General features: G+C 43.0%; 1 long non-coding RNA gene across 1 annotated transcript; it reads left to right on the top strand.

The window, feature by feature from the left end:
* Positions 1-684: 684 nt before the first annotated feature.
* Positions 685-25,478, top strand: LOC128326719 (uncharacterized). The gene is made up of 3 exons (XR_008308217.1): positions 685-728; positions 21,934-22,006; positions 25,374-25,478. It is a non-coding gene; the product is annotated as an uncharacterized LOC128326719 (long non-coding RNA).
* The last annotated feature ends 102 nt before the right edge of the window (positions 25,479-25,580 follow it).

Raw genomic sequence — 25,580 nt, 5'->3', positions numbered from 1 at the left:
GGTATACATAAGCTATAATATGGGAAACTGTCAGGTTATGATGTAGGCTTCTCTTTAGAATCACATATGCATTGTGACTTTTAAAGCACATGATTGAAGGACTCATTGATGTCATTTTTATTTGCACAGGCTGTTGGCCATAACAATATAAGAGGACCAATGGACATGAAATAAATACTCAAACCCTACAATTTGTATGTGACTTCATCCCGTGCTGGTAGTCTGCTCAACCACACCTGCCCATGCATCAGCATCCATGCACTGTGCAGTTCACAACTGTCTGCTGGGTTTGTTCTAAGCCCTTTCTGAGGTCCCTGCATTAGAACGCCAAAGAGAGAGCATAAGAAGTGGCTGTCTTGATGTGCATCTGTGCTTTTCTTTGATAGAAAAGTGACCAGTGTGTGCAATGCCTTACTTCCATGGTTGCAATTTATTTTTCAGAGGGGAAACCTCTGTCCACATAGGATTCTGAATGATGACAACTGCACATCCATAAGGGCTCAATTCAGAAGTTTCCTCCTGCTCTTCTAATCCCCCCCCCTTAGGAGACCACTTCATTCACAATTCACTGGATACCAGTTACTCAGAGCTAAACACATTTGTGTGTGGGGTTTTTTAGCAGCACTTATAAAAATTCTTGGCTCCTCGCCTCCTACCAGTACTGTTTCAAAGGAAAGAGAATTCTCTGACAAGATGCTGCTTGGAGTTGTCAGCTGCAACACCAGTGGGTAAGTAATTGTCTCAATCTGATATTACTTCCAAAGCAAACATAGAAAAACCACAAAAATGTTCAAGCTCTCTGGCAAAGTTCTCTGCATAATTTCACCTCCCTGACCTCAGAATGGTGAACGGCACACTGATCCTTCTTTCGTTCCTTTGGATGCCCTGTATGTCAGTGTAAGACAAGCCTCTGTAATCACTGGTAAATAGGCCATTGCAGAGATGGAGGGAAGGCAGAATACTGTGTGATCTCTCTTCTTCTGTCATCACTTTCAGAAGACAAGGAAAGGAAAGGTTGTGCCATGGGGTCAGTGTCAACTCCTGGCTACCACAGAGCCATGTGGTTTTCTTGGTAGAATACAGGAGTGGTTTACCACTGCCTTCTCCCGCACAGTATGAGATAATGCCTTTCAGCACCTTCCTATATGTTACAAGCTAAATTGTCCTGCATGCGGGACAGGACCTTCTCTTTTGTTGCCCCTAGGCTCTGGAATGCTCTCCCAGTGAATGTCTGTTCATTGACATCTGCAGCTGCTTTTAAGAAAACTAAAGACCTTTTTATTTGTTCAGGCTTTTACCCCTTAGGGGCTGCCAGGTCTCTCACTTCTCCTGTTTGTCTTTTTTATGATGGTGGTTTCTTGGTGTTTTATGGTTTTTATTGTTTAACTGGTTTTAAGGTTTTATATGTGATTTTTATGCCGTTTGATTGTATTTTAACTTTTGTAAACCATCTTGGGATGCTCTATAAAAGGTGGTATAAACATTGAATAATACATAAATAAGAGCATCTCCACCTCAGAGCATCCCTTTCTAATCACAAGGACAGGAAATGTATGGACGATATTAGGCCAATATACTCGGGGGTTTCCATTTACATAGAATCATCCTCCCAAACATATGGTGGCAGACCCTCTGGAGCTTCCACAAAAACCATTAAACATTTCTTCCATCTTATCCTCTCATGCCTTCAGTACTGCATATGTTTGTGATACTTGGTGTATATTTTTATAAACAGAACAACATTACAGCCGGAGGAGATGGGCTTTTTGTGTTACTTCTCCTTCTTACTCAGCAAGGCAATCCAGTAGGCTATCATGTTGTCTTCTCAATGGTTTCATGGAGGTGGTGTGTGTGTTAGATTGTCAATTCTGGTGATTTTATTACCATGCAGAAACCTTCAAGCAAGTTCAGACTAATAAAAATAAAAACAAATAGTGACCGCTTCCATGGTGATAGACCGTCACACAAATAAAACACTTAGGTTAAAAATAGCCTGATCTCTGTCTGCTACTGTACAAGGAAACATGCCACAATTAACAGTGTTCGTTCTGCAAGCACTTATGCCCACAAGCTGATTTACTAAGAGTGTAACACATGTGAGCTCAATGGCATTACTCACATGAGTAAAGTTATTAACATTGTCTAAATGTTTCCAAGATCATTTGTCTTCATCCAGTTTTCCTGGGGCTGTATTTGATTTCTTTTTGTTCTTCAAACCACTTATTACTTGAATAATGTAGACTAATCCCATTTTTAGTTTCATGTTCTGTGGCTTTAATTGCTTTAATCTAACGGGCTTTATTTAGGAATGCTGACTCTTTGGTCAGGTTTCAATACAATACTCGAGTTATCCCCAATGTATTTGTTCTTTTCTACTGTAGTAATATGCAATGATGAACTCTTTGATGATCCATTTATAATTCAACATAACTGTGTTTTAAACACTCTATTTTTAACATTTTATATAGAAAAATGGAGAGCAAAGAGCACAGATAAAACAGAGAGATATAACTTTAGAAAAACATATGCAATGTAAAACAGTACTAGTATATAAAGCTGTCAAAAGAGAATTCCTTCATATGCTGTATGACTGGTGGAATATACTGAAAATACACTGACAGTGTCTTACCAACAGTTCAAAATATATCTCAGTAGCTGCTGGGTGTGAACGTGGCATACTAGGCACTGAATGGTACCTTTGTGTTCATACTTATACACTGCATGCTAGAGATTCTCCATTCTTAGAGCTCATGACGAACAGCTGGTTAGGAGAAGCTTCCAGCCAGGCTCCAAGTCCCATGCACATCCTGTGCAATAGTCATGTGTCAGCAAAAATCGAGGTAGGAAGAGGGAGAAGTGATCGTGTGCTAACCACGAACTGGGTAGGTGGCACATGACGTGCTTTTGATCTACCTTCGATACAGTGCTGGGTACACAATGTGGGCAGGCTGCCATTATCCTACCCAGATTGCAGCTATCACACAATTACTTCCCCCTCCTCCTACCTTGATTTTTGCTGACTCATGACTGTTTCTCAGTAGTACATGTGGGGCTTGGAGCTATGCTGCACAATCTTCTTACCCAGCTGCCAGTTTTGAGAACCAGCCTACAGAGTCCCTCCCTGGGAAAGGAGCGGAACCCTTAAGAATGACAACTCACACAAACATGTTACTAAGGCATCCAACAGGCAAAGACAGGGACAGGAAGAGGAGAAGAAACCAGTGAGATGGAAGGCCTTCATTACCATCTCCATCTGTTGCTGCTTCTCCAGCTGGGACTAGTGTGCCCCGCTCCCCTCATTCAGGCTTATGGATCCACTAGATGCCCTGCAAGGAGGAGGAGGAGGAAGAGGAAGCAGCCAGAAGTGGTGTCAAAATCACCAACTCTTTCAATAGACTGTTTAAAGGGCAAATAACTCTTTTACTGTTTTAATTGTGTATTGCGAATATTAAGGTTCTGCAAGCCATTGAAGACCAGAGTAAAATGTTTACAGTAAAAAGGACAGTGCTTTTTTCAAGGAGAGGGACCAGAAAGCAAGGTCTCTCCTCCATAAATAGGTATGTTTGGGTATGGAACTCACTCACGGTTGAGATCCTCATGGCTCTCCCCCAGCCTCTTGGAGGAATCTGAAGAACACACTTTTAAAACAGCCATCTGGCCTGCGAGTAGCCCCTGGTTCTCTTTTTACTATACCTGTGTTTGTTTTTATTGAAGTTTTATTATTGTTTTTCTTGTTATTAATCAACCTGCAGCCTTTCAGAGGAAGGGTGGTATGAAAAATATATATATATATATAATTTATTTATTTTATTGCATTTCTATACCGCCTAATATAGAAATCTCTAGGCGGTGTACAGATTAAAAAATATAAAACGAAACACATTTAAAATTCATAAAAAACGGATTAAAATCACAATAGATAAAAACACACATTAAAATTTAAAAATTTAAATTTCATTTAAAAGCCTGGGGAAACAGGTACATCTTCAAGGTCCCCCTAAAAGCAAACAGAGAAGGAGATGCTCTTATATCAGCAGGGAGAGCGTTCCAAAGCCCTGGGGCAGCCACAGAGAAGGCCCAGTCCCGAGTTGTCACCAAATGAGTTGGCGGCAACCATAGCCGGACCTCTCCAGATCTTAATAGGTGACAGGGTTCACGACAGAGAAGGCGTGCTCTTAAGTACTCTGGCCCTAAGCCATGAAGGGCCTTACAGGTAATAACCAGCACTTTGTATTTCGTTCAGAAACGTATCGGCAGCCAGTGCAGTTCTTTTAGAATAGGTATTATATGATCCCTTCAGGTAAACCCAGAGACCAATCTGGCTGCCGCATTCTGTACCAATTGTTTTTGAACTACGTACAAAGACAGCCCCACATAGAGTGCATTACAGTAGTCAAACCTAGAGGTTACCAGCAAATGTACCACCATTTTAAGGTCATTTGTCTCCAGAAACGGATGTGACTGGTATATCAGCCGAAGCTGATAAAAAGCACTCCTGGCCACAGCCTTGACCTGAGAAACCAGGAAGAGTCTGGGATCCAGGAGCACTCCCAGACTACAGACCTGATCTTTTAGGGGGAGTGTAACCCCATCCAGAACAGACAGATCTAAACCATCTCTCAGATCCCGACCCCCTATAGACAGTACTTCCACCTTGTTAAGATTCAAACTTCAGCTTGTTATCTCTCATCCAGCCCAATACTGCTATCAAGATAGATAGAGAGATATTCCTGAGTGCAAGAACCTGTGGTGGATATGATTCAAATGACACATATTTCTTTTCATTTTATTGTTTATATCCTGCCTCTCTATGGTAAAAATTTCACTCAGGGCTTACTCATGTTTATCATTTGGAGCTCCCCCCTACCCACCACTTGCCTTTTTAACATCTAAATAGGTTTCTGTGCATATAAACTTAGAAAACATATCAGTTATATTTCATTTGCACTGGCACATGCAAGCAAGAACACACAATTTCTTTTTGACTGGGTGCATTCCAACCTAGGCCACATTTGCACAGAATTTGCTCCCCCATAGGTCTTTAAAATTATACATCCTCCAGACATTAAAAAGAAAAGAAAATCACCCTTCCCAGAGTGGCCCCATCCCCTAAGAGGAATATCTTACAGTAATCACTTGTGGTCTCCCATTCAAATGCAAACCAGGGCAGGCCCTGATTTGCTAAGGGGACAATTCATGCACAGCTGTGATATAGGAAGATGCTGAAAGGGATCATCTCATACTGTGCGGGAGATGGCAATGGTAAACTCCTCCTGTATTCTACCAAAGAAAACCACATGGCTCTGTGGTCATCAACTTGATGGCACAACTTTACCTTCAAGTGCATTTAGGATTGGGTCTGAGCCTTTTGTTTTTGATAGCTATAAATATCTCTTTATAATAAAGGCTGTGGTGCCTCAATTGTAATTGTATTAGTGGTTTTAATTGTTATGTAAACTACCATGAGACTATTTTTGGGCAGTACAGAAATGTAATAAATAAATAAGAATCTAAAATATAAAGATATGTATACATAGCAACATAATACCCTCTTTCAGATTATCCTAATATAATGCTTAATAGAAATAAAATATTAAAAAGAAGAATATTTCAAAGCAAAGAAGTGGGAAACCATGGGAAATGAAAGTAAGGTATCGTGCAGAGTGTGATCTGCCGGGCAGAAGAAATGCTACACACAGCCAGGGAATTTCATCATATAGCAGAGAAGCCTGAATGCATTCTGTGCTTTTTCACTACATCTCCCAATGAATAGCCTCACCCCATAGCTATCTGTCACTTAACTAATTCTAAAAATAAGAACCCAGTGACATGATGGTTATAAAGTAGTCTCCAATACTTTCATATGCTGCTTTTTCCAGAGCTGCCATGTTACACAATCTGCTGGACCCGTTCTTTTACCCCAGGGAGGCAGTGAGCATTTCCAGCACTGAACATTGTCTATTTTGGTCCAATTAAGCTCCTAAGGAATCAGATTTCTTTTGATCCAGCAAACAAAAAAGCTCACAGTTCAGAATTATTCTGCCAAGGCCCAATAAAAGGGTCATGGTATGCAATTCACCCCTCCTACTAAAGGCAGGGGAGATAGTGAGCTCCTTGATTCTCCTAAATCAAAAAATTTGTATCTGTGCAATCTATCATTTGCAATCTATTTGGGAATCCATGACAGGAACAATCCACCATGAACTATTCTTATGGAAGCATGACAACATGAATAGGAATTATGTGAAAGCACAACTCTGCCCTAGCACACACATTTTATTTTAGTAGAGCATGTGCAAGAGAGTTCATGGTGGATTATTCACACTCTCTGCATCATGAATTCCAAATAGTTTGGACATGGTCAATAATTTCGCTCTGGGACTGGAACCAATAGCTGGGTTCCAATTAAAAATACAGTCCTGTGGAATGAATTCTTCACTAACATTTTCAAGAATGTGTATCTTTATATCCAAACCTTTTTCAACCCAATAGCTGAACTAGTGAGTGCTTTCACTGCTGTTCCCCCAACAATTGGTGAGTTCCACGTGTGTGGGTAGAACTACATGATTTTTCATGACACATCTTAATTTTTTAATTTGTAACTTTAACATATTTTAAATTTTGTACACCGCCTAGAGATGTACATATCAGGCAGTATAGAAATATGATAAATACATACATACCCAAATTATGGCCATTAATTCATTCAAAACATTTATATCCTGCCTTCCCTTAATCTTTGACATATATTGCATACAAGTCTGAACAATAAAGGCACATTACAAAGCCAGGATATGTTGGATGGAGTTTGTTACTTGGGCTAACAGTACCCAGAGGTCTACTCCCTCCATCTACTGTGTCTGCCATTCCTTTGCAGCGATGAGGACCTCCTGAAGCTGGAAAGCCCACCATCGCTGATCAGCAGCATCCTCTATTTCCTTTCCTGCTCTATACTTCCCATGGGTTTCTCTTAAGATTTGAATTTCCTGCTTTTGTAAAGCCAGTTCCTGCTTAGCCTCTTTTAACTGTTTCTAATTCATGAACCTGATCATAGGTCTTCCTTGATTCTTCCTGCTCTTGGGCAAGCTGGCCCTCAAGTTGTTCATGAATAACTTTCCTGGCCACAAGCAATAAACTCCAGGTGGCAGCAGCCTCCTTGCAGCCACTACTTGGCTCTTATTTCTTGCAACAGGCCTCAAGCCCATCAAACAGCACCTGAAGGGATCTTTCCAATCAAAATAGTGTGATCCCCAAGGGTTGTCCCCAAGGTGGATCACCCATTCCTCTAATTCTAATGCTTGGTGTGGCTCCACTGCCAATTGATCTGTGCTAACTTCCAAATTCTTGGGTGTAGCCATGGTTGACCTGAAAGGGCAAGGGGCATCTCTCTGAACATTACCTCTCTGGGGTCAATGGCCCAGACAGCAGAGTACTCCGGCTGGGTCTTAAACCTTTCCATAGGGACTTTCCTGTTCATTGTACAGATTTCTCTCATTTTAGAAACCACAAAACTCAGAAGCCATATTTGGACATCTTCTTACACAAGTAAGGGTTCACAACTTTCAAATATCCCAATCACTAATTACACATCACTCTTTCTATTTTATTTTACACACAACCTTGCTTCACACCAGGGATATTTACTCAGAATCTTGGGTGGAATGGGTTGCGAAGCCATTCTACTAGTACACTGCCCTCTGAGCAAACACGTGCACACACACACATGGGAGCTGAGAAAAAAGGTTTGAGGGGACTCTTTGTAACATAAGGTCATTCCAAAATCATGTACTTTCTACTGAGTGAATTGGGTCTTCTTCCTGGCTGACTTTAAAGCCAATCATAAAGATCAGATGTGGGACGTTTTTGGTGATTTCTCTGGTTCTCCATGGTTGTCTAAAGATGTGGTCTCTCCTGCTGCTTGGAGGGAAAGGAGCACAATCTTTAAAAAGTAGGTCGGGGGAGTGAGCCAAGGAGACTCTGGGTTTCTCTAAAAGAGGAAGACCAGGTCCTGCAGCGGTGGGGCATTTCCCTGCACTGCAGTGAGTGAAGTGGAACTCTGTGGAGCAAGTTGGGGTGTCTCTCCCCTGAGAAACCTAGCACACCATAATGCCTTCCACAGGACCTCCTTGTCCTACTCATCTAGGGGTGTTAACTCCCAATGTTCCAAGCATTCGCCACCAGAGTTGGGACTGGATTCGGGCCGAGTCCTGCTTGTTGGAACTAACCAGAGGGGAGAGGGGGCTGGCAAGTGACAGACCTGCTGGCTGTCTCCCAATATTAAGTTTTTTCTCTCAATGGCTGGGCATGTACCTCTGGGATGGGTGAAGAGGTTCACTTCATTCCAGGGTACCAACTGGCTGGATGCTCCTAATACCTGGCTGAGCTTTCAGAAGGTGCTAGAAAACCCATGCAGGAGGTGGAGTTTGACAAAAGAGCCAATCTCCCTGGGGCAATAGAATGGATCTAAGAGAAGACTGGACTGCTTAGATCCTTGAATGCAGGAATGTCAGAAATGTTGCTAATTTGATCTGGAGGATCCAAGCAATGGAGACTACATCTGATGCAAGTCTCAGGCTGTTAGGAATGAACCATGTGGTCAGCCTGATTTTACTGGATCAGAGAGACTGTATTGGACTCTCCTGGGAGCAAAAAGCATTTGCCGTGCTTCTCCCTCTTTAGGGCTTCCTAGGGTATTCCAAACTCCAGTGCTATAACACTGCTTATTCCAGGACTATTTCCTCATAGACACATGTCAACCATGCCAAACCATGGTTTACTCCAAGGGGTAAACCAAACTAGTAAACCAAACTAGGGGTGTGTATAGATCCTGTAACAGGGATAACGTATGGTTCCTGTAATAAAGAACAACAAATAGGCACATAGTCACCATGGCCAGGATCCATGCATTCGGTCATCGGCTCTGGGCACAAGGGGCATGTGCCCCTAATGTTTGGCTGAGTATCCAGACCTTTTTTCCTTCCTGTCTCCAAGCTCCCCATCAATGACTTTACTTGGATGAAGCAGGAGGTGGTGGTGGTAAGGGGCACACACTTGGCTGTAATTCACAATTCCACCGTCATCACTGCCTTTTCCATCATTGAGTCTCCAACCTCTCTCCTCCACACACTTGCAATGGAAATGAGGAGGGATGCAGCAGAACTAACTACATGAACATTGGTAACAGTCAATATTGGGATATGTTTCTCCACCCACAGCAGTGGTGGTTTGGGGTGGGGGCCGCGGAGGGAATGGAGCCAGGGTAACCATAGGTGGGGCTAATTGTAGACAGGTCCAACCCTAAGAGAGAAAGAACCAGCCCATGGTTTCTCCATCTGTAAAGTTGTTTACTTGTCTCAACCAAAATCTCCATCTTTCACACCAGCACTTGGCAGCTGGCTATTTAGTGGTAACTTGGTGTTAAATTAACCCCTTGGTTGGCTGTAAGTAAAGGATTCCTGCCCTTTGAGTGGTTCACAGTGGGTGTCAGTGCGGAAAGTAGCAATGCCCTCTCCCCCTCTAAGTCCCCATGCTTCTTCTTTCCCTCAGTAGCTCCATCCCTTCTTCTATCAGTGACACTTCCACTTCACCTCCCCCCTTGCAATCTCAGCCATCTCCTCCAACAGATGAACTTGGGTGTGTGTGTGTTTAAATTGTGAATGCCTATTTATAGGCAGCACCCGCTTACACATTTCACACTGCTTGAAAATACCACCATGTATTTGGCCACACACAGAGCCCACTTGTTTCCTTCCTTCTCACACATATGGACATTGTTATACTTTTTTTTAAAAAAAGCAAGCATTATTTCTCCCTCTCTCACAATATTGGGCTGCAATCCTATGCTCACAGCAGGTACTTAGGAGTAAGCCCTGTCCATAAACTATATAGAATTGGCTCCAGTTCTATGCAACATGTACTTGAGAGAATCCTTTATCAGATTTGAAAATTAAGCCATATCAATCATAAACCTGTTCAAATAACTTATGCTGAAAACTTCCCCTTTCAATACTACTACCACTCACCCTGTCCCCCACCAAAAAAAAAAAGGTTAACACAAAATAAGCAAACAGCAAACAAAAACTGGCATAAGGACTATAGAGTGGTGGAGTTACTTTACTATTTTGGACTGGACTGGCTTCCAAGCTGTGCTTGTTAGGTTGCCCATGAAAAGAAGGCACTAATTTCAGGAATCTTAAAAAAATAAACAAATATTTCTGCATGAAAGATACACACATTTCAAACAGGACAGGTTTGAATTTGTCCAATTAGTAATTCCAGTTAAAATGCCTTGTTTTATTTGAAAGTTATAGCCCCTCTCCCTCTATTTCACCCTTAAGAAAGGTGAGAGAGTAAAAGAAAGAAGCGGGAGGCTTTGCTTAAAGCCTGTTTCTCCAAAAGAAGGAAGGAGAGGGACTGTTTGCTTGTTAGTAAAGGAAGTGCCAGTCCACCATATCCCCCACTTTCCCCCTCATTCCTTATATTTCTGAATTTTGCCAAGACCGGCTAGTGGGATTTTTTAAAAGGAAAGGAAATGGAAAGAGCTCCAAGCAAATACTGGAGAAATCCAGTGCCTCCTGAGAGCTTGGTCAGGGTGCTGAGTGAAGAGGAAAGGGCTGGCTTCCCTCTAGAGAAGGGGATGCTGGAGTAAGGTAGCCAGGGCTCCTACCTGTTCTGAACTCCATTTGGTTAGATTGGGTGCTCCCATTTTGCACAAAGATCTCCAAGATATCTGTTCAGCCTGCCTAGAAGGACTCTGGGAAATCAGATTACTGGGCTGGCTTTGTTTGCTGGCTATTGGTCAGAATAAGTGCCTGTAAGCTATTCTGATTTCAGATTGGTTAAGGGCGGGGCTAGCCACTTACCACCCTGTGGAGGGAAAAAATAAAGGTACGTCCTGATTGGTGCCGAGGCACTAAATATGCAATTTGGGTAGTGACTAAATATAGTAATTACTTCATTTGAGGGCAATGAATCCCACTGAACACCTTCAGAGGGAGGAAATGGCTTTATATAGAAATGTAGAAAAAAGACCAAGAGCCAGCTCCATCTACTGGCAAGCAGTGAAAATGCAAACACAACATCCAAGCAAGAAGCACTATAAGTAAAACCCAGTATACAGACCCTTGTTTTCTCTCCGTGGACTAGGGGGACACATGTTGCAGGCCTGTATTTGGACCCTGCCAGGGAACTGTATAAAGTCCTTTTAATAAACCATTTATGTTATCAATGCCAGTGTGAAGCCTGAATCCAATAATCAAAATTCAACAGATAAAACATACAGGACCTGAGAATGTTTTAATGGAAATATTTCCTGGAAACAAGGATTCATATGAATCAGGGCTGAATCGCGGTCCACAGAAACTTTCATTAATCCCAAGAGTCAACTTTGTAGTATATATGTAGTTCAGCACGTACAGGGGAGTGCCTCTCAACTTGTGCAAAGAGCCCTTTCGTCACTAATGACTGAGTAAGTGCAATCCGCCTTGACACATCTGGGATTAAAAGCGGGGGCTTCCAAGTCAGAACATAGTGCATCGCAGAAGGCTCAAGGCTCAACTCCCCTTATTTAGCCATTAACCTCTGGAAAGCGCCTACGATGTATTATGACAAGCCTTTAAATCCTGCAAATCCCTACCTGACAGGTGAGCAGGAGAAGGAAGAAAATATCTTCACAGATGAAAGAACAGAAAGTTCATTTGATTCTGAGCAACTCCTAAAGAAAATAAACAAAAGCAATTGCTTATGTGTGTGTTTGGTAGACTGTACAGTCTTTCTCTCAACAAAGAGGCTATAGACCTTTCATGTAATTTTTTAAATGACAATTTATATACATACTGACAGCCATTTCCAGGGCTGGTCCAACAAGGTAGTCATCCCAGAGTAGACAGAAAAGAGACTGTTTTGTATAGGAGCACTTACCTAAACCAACAAAGGCATTCCTTAGTCATTGTCCTGGCAGAATCTCAGAAGGGCAGAGCTGGCCCTAGGGAGGGTTGCCAAGGCTGATGGAAGCTATGCTCCCTCCTCCTCGCCACTGCTCCCAGTACAGTACCACTATTAATCCTTCTTCCAACAACCCCCCTAACTTCTTCATTCTATGCAGCAGCCAACCATAGCCCAGGAGGTAGATTGAAGCTGCTAACCGGTGACAGCGCAAAGGGAACAACAAAAATGTAACCGGGCTGCTTGGTGTTCCCAAGAACAAATCAGCACCAAGGACAATTATCCCATGGGGTCAATGGGCTGCCCTACAGGCAGGAAGAGTAATTTCTTGGGCATTTGAGACATGAAGTTAAAATGAAAATGAGGCTGAAACTTGAGAAAGGTACAGAAACTAAATAGCTTGGATCAACAGAAAAATGGCTAACATCCCGAGCAAGGAAGCACAGTGAGAACTGCAGAATAACAGCACTTGCACACTGACTGCAGCAAGGAAGGAGGCACAGCCCTCAGGGACATATTTCTAGGAGGCACAGAGGGCTTCTTGGGGAATGGGGGGTTGTCAAAAACTGCCCCTTCCCCAGTGCAGTTAGTGCCAGTGCAGCAGTACACTTAATTTGGAAATGCTGTAATTCTGCTTCTCTTGCTGCACCAGCACTTCCTTGCTCTGGATATCAGCCAATGAGATTGTGACACGACCTCTCTGGGGAGGAACATAGGAAGCTGCCATATACGGAGTCAGACCATAGGTCCATCGAGCTCAGTATTGTCTTCACAGACTGGCAGCGGCTTCTCCAAGGTTGTAGGCAGGAATCTCTCTCAGCCCCATCTTGGAGATGCCAGGGTAAGAAGGGTGGAGAGGCAAGTCACACACAATCACTCTCCCTAGCTTGCTCTGCCGCTCACCGCAGCACACAAGCAGCACCGCCAGGGACAGGAGAGCAGGGAGATGGAGGAGAATGTCCTCTAGAAACCCTCAATGCACCACACCAGTAGTATTGTGCATTGAGGGATTCTCCTTCAGCTGGGTGCTTTAGCCTCCCGGCTCTGTGTTTGCTGCAACTGCAGGCAGGCCAAGCACACACACACACACAACCAGGGAGAAGGGTGTGCTCGTGCCCTTCGGCCTGGGTAAAAGCCCATGGAAGAAACCTGATCCTGGCACTTCACACAAGCAGCCCTACCCTGGTGCAATTGCACAACCCTGGATAGAGCTGCTCATGTGAACAGCCTTAATGTTTGCTAGAGGGTTAAATTAAAATAATTTCTTGGGACACAGTTTCCCAGAATCAATTAAACCCATTGACCTTCCTTTGCTCATCCTGAAAATTTTGCTCTTTATTTAATTAACTGTACTCACAAGTTTAACTCACAACCAGATCAAGGGATGAAGAACTGAGAATACAGAGTTAATCTTCTTATCCCAAACAAACAGTTTTTTCATAATCTGGGATTTATTCTTCTTTGTTTCTTTAGCAAATTAAGTTAACAAAGCAACTCAGAAGTTAGTCTTCCATTTTTGTTTGAGCATACAGATTCAAACCTTTTTTTTTTTTGCTCAAGAATCCTTTATTGTCTTTAATTAACAGACCACATCACTGCAAACTGATTGCCAAATTGCAAAATACGTTTCTGTAATTTTAATTTATTTTCCCATTCTCCTAGCAAATAACAGAAAAGCTGTATAGTAAAAACTGCACCTGTCAAATATTAGTTTTTCCTAACAAATTGTTACACCTTTCCACTGTTCCCTCTAAGGTGCGCACATGTGCATGCTCACAAGTTTTTGGATGTCTGCTCAGTTCATTTTTGATCCTACTCAGGTTGAATCAGGAAGGCCCCATTCTGAATGCTCATGCGCACACACTGCTTTGATACTGCCACCCAGAACAAAACTAATTCCACACAGAGATGAAAATAATTAGAGGGACCACTGCACCCTTCCCATCTCCCAACCCACCTATGAAAACTGTGTATTGTTGAATGATTCTCCTATGTCTCTCTCTGTCTCACTCATTACATCCTTTGGCTTTATTGACAACCTCTCCTTGCATCATGGTTCCAAAGATAAATTATTCTCAAAGATGAATTATTCTCATTTATTCTTTTATTTACAATTTATTCTAATTGCCTTTATTCTGATAACTATTCCCAGTTCTATGGGAAGCGTGCATTAGAGCAGAAAAATAGTTTTCTAATAATGTAAATATATGTAACAGATCTGAATGTGAACAAATTTTAGCAGTATAGTGAACAGATTGCCATGGCTTTGAGGCACAAAATATATAAACTCTATGATGTAAACAGTAAGGTTATGGTGAAGAAATCTAGGTGTGCTGCAGTCTGTTTGTTTCAGAATGGATAGGTGCACCTTAACTCTGAGATGGATGGTAGCCAAAGAGACAATTTGAGATCACCAGCTTTGGGATTTAAGCTCTTGGTGTTAAAGGTAATGGGGAAATTTAAAATTTAGAGATAATTCTATTTCCATCACTAATAAACCATTCTACCCCTGCTTATTTAACAAAGAGGCGCCTTTTAAAAGTGGTGATTCTCGTTATTGAGCAGGGGGAGAACAACTGGCCCTATCCATCCCCAGCACAGCATCCCTCCAGTGGCTGTTGCTGGAGTCTATGCTATGTTTCATTTTTTGTTTGTGAGTCCTTTGGGGACAGGGGCCATTTTATTTATTTATTTATTTATTTATTTGTTTGTTTATATCTATGTAAACTGCTTTGGGAACTTTAGTTGAAGAGCGCTATATAACCGTCATATTTGTATTTGTAAAACACTGTCCTATTCTTTTATCATTATGAACTGGCTATTAGATAGAAGACAGCCCAAGTGCTGTCAAGGCCAACCTCTGCCAAAAAAATAAAAAATTGATCTTATTTTGATTGCCCAGGTGCAGATCTGTTATATATGCACATTTCTGTGATCTGCAGATCAAAAAGCTGGTTCCCTTGCAACTTTCACCAGTTGCTAAACGCATGCTAAAATTGTGAGAACTAATAGATGTATTGATCACATCTAGATCAATACAATAGATTGATTGTATTGATGTACTGTATTATATTGATATAACTATTGATCAATAGATATATTGATCATTAAGATAATACCTGTGAATTATAAGGAAGAACAAGACCATTGTTGAACAAGGACCTCCTCCAGGTAACCAGAGGAGTGCTGGCCTTGTGGTAGCAAGCATGACTTGTCTCCTTAGTTTAGCAGGGTCCACCCTGGTTGCATATGAATGGGAGACTTGATGTGTGAGCACTGCAAGATATTCCCCTGAGGGGATGGAGCCGCTCTGGGAAGAGCAGAAGGTTCCTAGCATCTCCAAGATAAGGCTGAGAGAGATTCCTGCGTGCAACCTTAGAGAAGCCACTGCCAGTCTGTGTAGACAATACTGAGCTAGATGGACCTATGGTCCGACTCCGCATATGGCAGCTTCCTATGTTCCTATAATCCTCCAGATTATTTTGCTTTTATTACTGATGCCTGTAAGCAAATAGTAAGATTAAAACTTACTAAATTTTGTTTAGATAAGTCACAGTAGCATGTCCTCCCATAATTCCTGATTGACTAGAAATATATATGTGAGAGTCTTCTTCTGGTATAAGAACTTCCTATACTTTTCTTCCAGAGTTTTGTAACTAGCGTATTGGCTCTCCAAAGTGAGCTATATTATACTTTTTTGGTGAAAGCCTAAACCAGGTAAATGAGACAACCATGACTCAGCTCTGTAGCACATTCCAGAATGTCATAGCTCCTACCAGAGCCAGAGCAGCAGTGAGAAGGTCACTGGGTTGAATCCTTGACTGTAAGGGATTTGAAGTAGGCTGCCAGCATCCACTTTATTTTAATGTGGGACAAACTACTCATTCCACATAAGATTCCTGGGGGTGGGTGGTAAAGAGGCAAAAAGAGGCCACCTGGTTTTCAGGGTTTTTAAATCGTTCTGATTGTTTAATTGCTATTTTATGAAGTTTTAATTGTTAACTATTTGGAGCCTTTTTGGAAGGGCGGTATAAAATTTTAATATCTAAATAAAAAATAAAACAAACTTAGAAGAGCTGAGCAGTTCTAGGCCTCCAAAGGCAGACCCAAAATGAAGAGGCCACCTGGTTTTCAGGGTTTTTAAATCGTTCTGCTTGTTTAATTGCTATTTTATGAAGTTTTAATTGTTAACTATTTGGAGCCTTTTTGGAAGGGCGGTATAAAATTTTAATATCTAAATAAAAAATAAAACAAACTTAGAAGAGCTGAGCAGTTCTAGGCCTCCAACGGCAGACCCAAATTGAAGAGTTGCACAGTTCGGCAACAATTACTTATTACTTGGTTAAAAATAAAAAGGTATGCAAAAAGAACAATGGTCTTTTCATTAAGTTTTCATCTTCAAGGGCATTAAACCACCATGAGACATTGGTATGAGGCAGTATAGGAATTTAACAAACAAAAGCAAACCACCAAACCAAATACACACCATTTGCTAGGGAACACCAGGAAGCCTTGCTTATGAAAACAGTTGAAAACAGGTTGCTGATCTAGATAGGCCCTTGGTCTGCTCCAGCCAGCAGGATTCTCCTTACAGTTCTTATGAAGTAGTTATTATATGTAAACTGGCAGCTAGGGTTGCCAGCTAGGGACTGTTATAGAGGACATGAGACTATTTGGGGGATCTAAATACTCCCCCCTTTAGGAGGAATAGAGACTATTAGGGGGACCAAATAACTTTTTTTGCACGTGGTGCTGTCCAATATTCTGGGAAGCAGCTGGAACATTTTGTTCGCCTGGTACTTCTGGCCACTTCCAGCCAAGGACAGCAACGAGGCTCTAGGGAGGTACGCTGCCGCCCCAAGGGGTTTTTGATACAACAAAGCACCAGCAGGGGAAATGCACCGGGTGGGGTAAGTGCACCCTCCCCCACCCTTAAGGGAGCAACCTCATTGCCTCCAAAAGCCAAAATGGCCCTGGTGGCCAAAACATTTTGGAGGCTTCTATAATTATCTCTGAAATGTTTCAGGCTCAAGACTAGAAACTTGTAAACAGCATAATTGTCTTGTAAGCAGCATTTATTCCACATTCCAGAGTTCCATTTACAGCCTCTTTAGTAATTCCCCTCCCCAGCATTTCTCCCTGCTGGGATCTGACATAGCGTTTTGCCCAGGGAGATCCCAGTCAGGTTGTGGGTGATGGATTGACACAGAGAGGCTGCAAGAGGAGTAAGCCCAAGGTAGGGTTGGGGAAGCCAGGCCACAGACAATCCCTTTAAGGCACAGGGTTCACACTTGGTCCCTTGCCTTCTGTCCCCCACCTTCCAGCACCTCACTTACAGCTGCAAAACTGTATCTTTTCATGCTCCAGCAGAAATCTGGGGTTGTGAGCTTGGAAATGGTAAGGTGCTGTATTTGAAGCAGGAAATACAACAAAGGAAGTCTGGGAACCATAGAGAGAAGGAAGTAATCTGAGAAAGGAAGGTACAGTAAGAGTCTAAACATGTGTTTGGAAGAATACACTCTACTATCTGAACCTGTTGATCTGAATCTGTTTTCCAAATGGGGATAAAAAACACAGATAATACTAAATGCACATTTAAAAGTAGCATCTGAACTGGTCCATTCTCAATTAAAACTAGCAAAACAATCAGAACCTGAAACAATATGAAACAGTTTTAAAACAGTTTAAAAGCCCTGGCAGGCAAGACCAAAAAAGTACATCTCAAAGGGATCTCTTGAAGACTAGTAAAGTTCAGCTTCTTTAGGCTTAGGAACATAGGAAGCTGCCATATACCGAGTCAGACCATTGATTTTTCTAGCTCAGCATTGTCTGCAAAGACGGGCAGCGGCTTCTCCAAGGTTGCAGGCAAGCTTCTGTGTAAATTGCCCTTATGACTGAGTAAACAATTATCCTCAAGAATCACAATGGAAGTTGTGGGTTGTCTAGAACACTCTTATAACACGGGTTCTCAACCTCGGGTCCTCAGATGTTGTCCAACAACAACCCCCATCACCCCCAGCCTCAGAGGTGTAGCAAGGTTGTAGTGGGCCCAGAGACAAGATTTTAAAATGTATATATGAGCCACAATAGAACATCATCCTAAATTATTTTTTAAAAGCAGCTGGTGTTGGGCACCACAACATATTAGACTCAGAGGTACCAACCCAGAAGTATATGGAATTCAGGCCTGTGTCTGATTTCATTTTATATTAAGAGTTCAATTAAATGCCTGGACTCAGGGTGAATTGACACCCAGATCTGCCTGGGTAATGCCTGGTAAATGATTTGTAGAGGCAGGGGTAATCTAGCATTGGTTATCAGTGTTTGTGGAACTCACAAGAGACACAATGGGTCAGGCTTAATTACCAGTCTCACACTGCTGAAATTATCCCTTTTCCTCACTGACAGGATGCTTCTGTCTCAGTCAAATGTATTGATTACACATGCACCCCTTTTTATGTTACTTTAAATATTCTCTTGTTATAATTACACACTAGATAGAGGTACACAAGAAATAATTTAATCGCTGTCTCACACAAATAGAACTAACTCTTTCACTAACTCCTGACTTTTAACATTCTTGGGACAAGGCAGGAGAAGATGTAGATTTATTTTGGGGAATGACAATAGAACAATACTCTGTTAACAGGAGAGACCCTGTTTACCCTGGACTGACCAAATATCCTGAGCTAATTTTGGTAATTAAAAGACAATATTCAGAGGATAACAGGAATAGTCGCCTTTTGTGATCCAGAAGACTCAAATGAACATCAAAGGATGGAACCACTATAAGAAGGAGTCTCTGGACATGGCAGATAGGCAGTCTTGTGCCTACAAGCAAGACTTGCTCATGAGTAATCCAAGAGTTTGCTGCCCAAGCCGTGGGGCTAGAGGCAGGAACTCTGTCCATGGACAGGAACTGTCTGTGACTTCCACTGCGCAGTAAGAAGTCAAGACTCCCCCAGCCATGGTGCTCTGACTCTCAGCCGTGCTCTGAGCAAACTGCATGCTTGATCTAAAAGCTCCTGTCCTCAGCCAAAAGCCTCTCTCCTTCAGCTGAAAGATCCACCATTCTCAAGCCTCTGATCCTGGTAATATGCCACTCCACAAGCCTTGGATCCCTACTTTCCTCCTCCTTACTAATCACTGTTACACCCTTCTTGAGCCCCCCCCCCTTCTTAATCTGCTTCTCTCTAAATGTTTTATTTAGGATTTGTTAGATTATTAGATATCTGTAATTACTGATTGCACAAACATATGTTAGTTAGGCACATTACACTACACCTTGAATCGGAAACATGTTTTTAATGTGGATTATTTTATCCTGATGAGCAACTTTTTATAATAAAGCCCATTGAACTTTCTGAGTGTGTCTCTCTCTATCTCTGTTTGCGCGCCCAGATCCTACATGGTCACCATCTCCAAGAACCAATTCAGTTTGTGTATGATGTGACTTTGCCTCTTTCCCTCTGAGCATGTACAGAGTGCGAAACCAGGTATAGTTCACAACACTGGGGGAGTCAGTCATGTGACTTGCCTCTGGGGGACCCCCCCAAGGCAGTGGGCTCCCAGACAACTGTCTCCCCTTGCCCTATTATAGTTACGCCCCTGCCCGGCCTTTGGCCACTGTGTCTAGGAATGATGGAAATTGCAGTTGAACAACATCTGGGAAACCAAAGTTGGAGAGGATCTGCTTTTAAAAGATTTAAACATGGTAAATGGTGGGACTTTGCAAATATCTTTGCCAAGGTATTAATTTCATCTAGCACCAGCACCAATATTACCCCAGACACCCCCCCCCCAGACAAGCTATGTTTTCCTGCTGATTTAGCATTTCCTTCCCTGTGAGCTGGCTAGCTGTGAAAAACTTACATACAGTACTTGTGTGGCAAAAGCATAAAAATCAGGAAGGTACTCTAATAAAAATGACCTCTTTTCTTCCAGCAGCCTATGCTGGTATAGGCTGGAGAGGAAGTATAATTTCTGCTATGTACCATATGACACACTATAATGTTGTCAGTCTTGCTTGGTTGGCACAACAAAATTTTCATAGCTCATTTTGGAAAGCACTGTTTTGGTGTTCAGCCTCACTCCCTCTCTTTTACATCAAACTCTGCACATTCCAACAAGCACACAAGCACACAGGGGTTGTAAATCTAGAGATAGTTCTCCACTGTATAAACCTCTTGGCTAGAATTATTTAACTTTGTTGCATCGAGTCCTGGAAATAAATAATCAATTGTTATTTGGGAAAGAAAGAAAAATCTCTTTCCTGGTTTGGCCTATAGTTTAAAGACCTTATTTCAAAAGAAGTATCAGGCCCCCAGATGTTGTGATCATAGGATTACAGCAACACTGTCAAGAATCCCTTTAAAAGGTGGTGACACATTACTTAGACATGACCTTATTAATCTAAAATATTTTATATTTGGCTCCTTACATCCTTTTGTTTCCAAATTAATAAAATAAAAAATGTCTTTGTGTTCTGAAAGACTTCTCAGAGCTAGAAAAATAAACCTATCCAACCTTCTGCAATGACCCATCTGGACAATCCTAGCTATAAAATATAAACTAGTGTCTGGAATCCTGTTTGAATGTATCATTGGGAGACAGTCAGCTATGGCTAAATCCTCAACTCACATAACCCATTGACATTCTTTTTGAATGAGCTGACAGGCAATTGAGATTTCAGCTCTTTCTTTCTTTTTAAGTCCATTTTTCCCCAAACAAGGGTTTTTCCTTGAGCATATAACTCCAGGCATATTAATATAATTAAATTTTTTGGGGGACCTGGAAAATCAATCTTCTATCATAATGGAAAAGCAATTGTGTTTTCAGGAATGTTTGAAAGTCACATTTCTTCAGGAATTCTCTCAAATTTCTGAGCTCTGGTAGTGATGGTGGTATCAATCTGTCTGGCAAATATACATACCATTTTCTTTGGAAGTCCTAAGTTAAAAATCTAAGGAGTATAACAGGTGTCTGTGCAATTCAGCAGTTCACCAAAGCTTTATATTTGCAAAGATCGATCTGTCTTTCTGGAAATTAATGTGTCAGTAGTTTATTTTCAAATCTTGTGGGTCTCACTAATCATATTGTTTGGTGTGGTAACATAGTGGGAACTCTTCAGGTAATGGAAAATGTACAATTGTAATGAAAAGGACAGAAAATGCACCTTTGTCTTCCCAAGACAGAAAACAAGCAAAAGTGAATGTCACATGTGTTCTGTGTTGGACACAGACAATTTTTATTTATTTATTTTATTTATTTATTTAACACATTTCTGTACCACCCAAAATGCAAGTTCTCTGGGCAGTTTACAAAACAATCAAAACAGCCAATAAAAGATTAAAAAATTGCAACAATTAATATTAAAAAGTCAAAACTATTAAAACACAATTAAAGCACAATTAAAACAGTATCTAATGAAAAGCCATCAAAGCAAATGGCAGAGGATAGTCATTAAAATACAAGACAGGAAGGTCGTTCACATGACCTTATTACCCAGGCAGGGAGGGGAAGGCAGGATCACACCTACCTTATCCCCAGATGATCTGGCCATCCTCTTCGGCCACGTCGCTCATGTGCCCACACAAGCTGCTCTGCTGCAAGTGGCGTGACCATCTGGAGGCCGGGGAAACATAGCCCGGCCTCCTGAAATCCCACAATGCACCACATGAGAAGTGCAGTGATTGGGGATTTCCCCACTGCCAGGCTCCCTAGGCACCTGGCTCTATGGCTGCTCAGAATGCAGGGAGTCCAAGCAGCCACATAACTAGGAAATGATGTAGAAAGACAAATTCATGGCCTTCTACTTTAGTAAAACTCCGAATAATGGCAGTTCCGGGATCGGTCCCGATTCTGACGCTGCACACGAGCATCCCTACCTGGACAGGGCTGTGCAAGCCCAAGTAGCTCTGCTTGTGTGCATGCCCTCTTGGTGTTTTGCAGCATCACCCAAAAGTCACTGTCTTGTATGTTTCTTCATAGGAACAAATGGCAGCTGCTCATGTATACAGGAGAAACTAAAAGGACTGCACTTGAGTATACCATTGCGGTGGAGGTAAATCACACACACTGAGCAGCATACCTAACTTTTATACTCTACATGGAAATTAACAACTAACCAAGTGTGTGATAATCACTCCCATTTTGAGAGGATACTTGGTGGGGTGCACTTGCACCTCAGTGTGGAATTCTGGTCAGCAGAGGGAAGTCAGGCTACCCTGCATGAGGGATGGGAAACAGCTTTTGTTCACATTGCTGCTTCCCCTAATGGTGTTTTATTATTGCCCGTGGGAGTGAATGGCAATCAATTACTTATCTGGGAGAAAGTAAAGGGGTGCACAGGGGGCTGGGGAGCTAACAAAAACAAAAAACCCCAAGGTGAACCTCAGATGCTCAGAAATTTTGTTTGAGGCTGGTCTCACAATGATTACTAGGGTAGGAGAAGCCCCCTACTCTAGTTTGAGAGCTGTATGTGCTGCCAGTTGGCCACCATGAGAATTCAGCTAACGTCAGGGGCCTAGAGCACCTTTCTTATGAGGCAAGGCTACAACACCTGAGGCTTTTTCGTTTAGAAAAAATACAACTGTGGGGAGACATGATAGAGGTCTATAAAATCATGCAGGGTGTGGAGAAAGTGGATAGAAATAAATTCTTCTCCCTCTCTCATAACACTAGAACCAGGGAAATTGATTGCCAGGAAATCTAGGACCAACAAATGGAAGTACTTTTTCACACAACGCATAATCAACTTGTGGAATTCTCTGCCTCAAGATGTGGTGATAGCCAACAACCTGGATGGCTTTAAGGGTTTGGATAACTTCATGGAGGAGAGGTCTATCATCGGCTACTAGTCGGAGGGCTATGGGCCACCTGCAGCCTCAAAGGCAGGATGCCTCTGAGTACCAGTTGCAGGGGAGTAACAGCAGGAGAGAGGGCATGCCCTCAACTCCTGCCTGTGGCTTCCAGTGGCATCTGGTGGGCAACTGTGTGAAACAGGATGCTGGACTAGATGGGCCTTGGGTCTGATCCAGCAGAGCTGTTCTTATGTTCTTAATGTCAGAGGGAGAAACGGTCATCTGCAAACTTGAGTACAGAAACAGGAGGCAGCGGCAAGCCTAGAACTTGTATGTAGCTTCAGAGTGAAGGTGGGGTGAAGCTACACCCCGCACCTCTCACCTCCATACCCAGCTCGCAGGCAGTGGCGTATCGGGGGGAAACGGCGCCCAGGGCAAGCTCTGGCCCTGAAATGGTGCCCCCCCACCCCCTGGCCCCCACATACCTGTGAGGGCGCGGCGGTGCCCCCCAGGCAGCAGATCGCTGGCAGTGGCGGCGATTCGGCGGTGGCGGGTCGCCCGCTGAGTGCGGCGTGCGTGCGGCGGTGATCTGGCGGTGGCGGGTGGCGGCAGCAGCCGGTCGCCCACCAAGTGCGGCAGTGGCTGGCGGCTGGCGGTGAGCTGTAGCGTGGCCCGAGCGGCAGCAGCGGATCGCCCGCCGAGGAGTGCAGGCAGAGTGACGCCGAGCCTGCCTTCTGGCCCGGCGTCGCTTCCCAACTGCACGACGCCGGGCCAGAAGGCAGGCTCGGCGTCGCTCTGCCTGCACTCCTCAGCGGGCGATCTGCCGCCGCCGCTCAGGACGCGCTACAGCTCGCCACCAGCCACCGCCGCACTCGGCGGGCGACCCGCCGCCACCGCCAAATTGCCGTTGCATGCCCGCCGCCACACTCGGCGGGCGATCCAGGGGGGGCAGGGGGAAGCCACTTTTTGGTGCCCCCCCCACGTGACCCGCCGGGGTGGCGCCCAGGGCACGTGCCCTGCCTGCCCCCCCATCGTTACGCCCCTGCTCGCAGGCAACTGTTCCCCCCCCCACTCCTACTTTGCTTGCAGAATTCTCATGACAGCCAATTGGTGGCAAACACAGCTCCCGAACTAGGGTAGGAGGCTTCCCCTATCCCAGTAATCATCATGAAAACAGCCTGTGTGCTCTGCAGAAGCACTGCTATTGCCTTTGCATGCGTAATGCATTTTGAGCAAAACATATTGCTTGCTCATCACGGGCAGCAGATTACAACAATTAGGATAGTACAACTTAGTCTCTGTACCATCAAATGTTACACATTGGAATTACATACAGCCACGTCACCCTAATTTAAAAGCCATCACACCATTTCCCTGAGCTAACCCTGCCCCCACCTGAGCGGTTTCCACACAGCAGGCTTGACCGTGGGTTTACTGCGAGTTTGAAGTTGCCCCCCAAACCCCGGTGCAAACATTTGATTTTTTTAAAAAATCCTGGATATAAATCAGGCTACACTCTAATGTGCAATGAGAAACCCAAATTGTGTGTGAAGTGCTTGCAGGGACTTCGGGGTACATCTGGCCAATATTTGAATGCACATATGTTAATCTGGAGCAGATGCACGCTAAAAGCCCTGTGTGAAAAACGCCCTGGTAAACCCAAAACTTAGCCCTACCCCTTCATCTGCATACCGCATCTTGAGTTTTGTTTCTCGGTGGCAGTCGTGTGATGGGGTTTTGGGAACTAGCTTTTTGGATTCAAATATGGGTGCAGCAGTCAATTATCAAAGTAGTCCTGATCTTGAGGTTATGAGATGGACTCAAAAAAAGCTCAGCAACAAAATGGGTGCTGCTTCGTTGAGCTCTTTTTGGCTCTCAGTACTGACTTTGCCATCTGTGCTGGTTTGGAGCAAACAGGAATCTTCGTTAATCAATTAGCATCTTGAAATTTTACAGTTTTTCCCACATTACAGGAGGATTAAGTTATGGGCTGTATCAAGTATGTTGCTTTTCAGCAAGCAGATTAACAATGAATATCTTAAAGCATGCATGACTCATTTATGACCTTTTCTGACAAATTCCATGGCATTTTCCATATAGAACCACCCTGGATCAGAAAATACATTTGCTCAAAATAACATCATGTACCAGTATATTGCTGGCAACAGTATAATACCCCCAAGTCCAAATTTTAAGGCTTGCAAACCTGGAACTTCCTTCTGTTTCCACATCTTTTGCTATTGTTGCAATCTCAAGTAACAGAGTAAAGCCAGCACTGAAAATTCCACGTGAAGTCCTAAAAAGTAAATGAAATGTCGAGTGGTGTAGTGCTTAGAATGTTGCATTGGGATTTTTCCATAGACATTGTCTCAGCTATTTGTATGGCACATCTTTCTTTAATTTTAATGTGTCTGTCCACTGGCTTGGGGCGCGCGTGTGTGTGTGTGTGTGTGTGTGTGTAGTGTGCATGTGTAGTCACTGTAGTAGTTGTCTCCTCCTCACTTACTGTCCTAAATTCAAGCCTGAGAAGTTTTTTAACTGCATAAGAGACTGTTAGCCTGTTTATTCTTGTTTTCTAGCCTATGTTTAGTAAGAAATAAATTTCAAACTTTTCTTTCTCATTTAAAGTTGGCTTCCTGTTCAATTACTTATAAAGGAGAAGTAATCTCCCTGCAAAATGTTGGAGATCCAAGTTCAAATCCCTGTTCAGCTATGAAACTCACTGAATGCCCTTGGGCCAGTCATTTCTCTCTCAGCCTAAGCTACCTCACAGAGTTGTTGTGAGGAGAAACATAACCATGTATGCCACTCTGGACTCCTTGGAGGAAGAAGAAG

This window comes from Hemicordylus capensis, chromosome 5 (genome assembly GCF_027244095.1).
Source record: "Hemicordylus capensis ecotype Gifberg chromosome 5, rHemCap1.1.pri, whole genome shotgun sequence".
Taxonomy (NCBI): domain Eukaryota; kingdom Metazoa; phylum Chordata; class Lepidosauria; order Squamata; family Cordylidae; genus Hemicordylus; species Hemicordylus capensis.
Note: the sequence above shows the minus strand (reverse complement) of the source record. Positions and strands in the feature narration are given on the sequence as shown.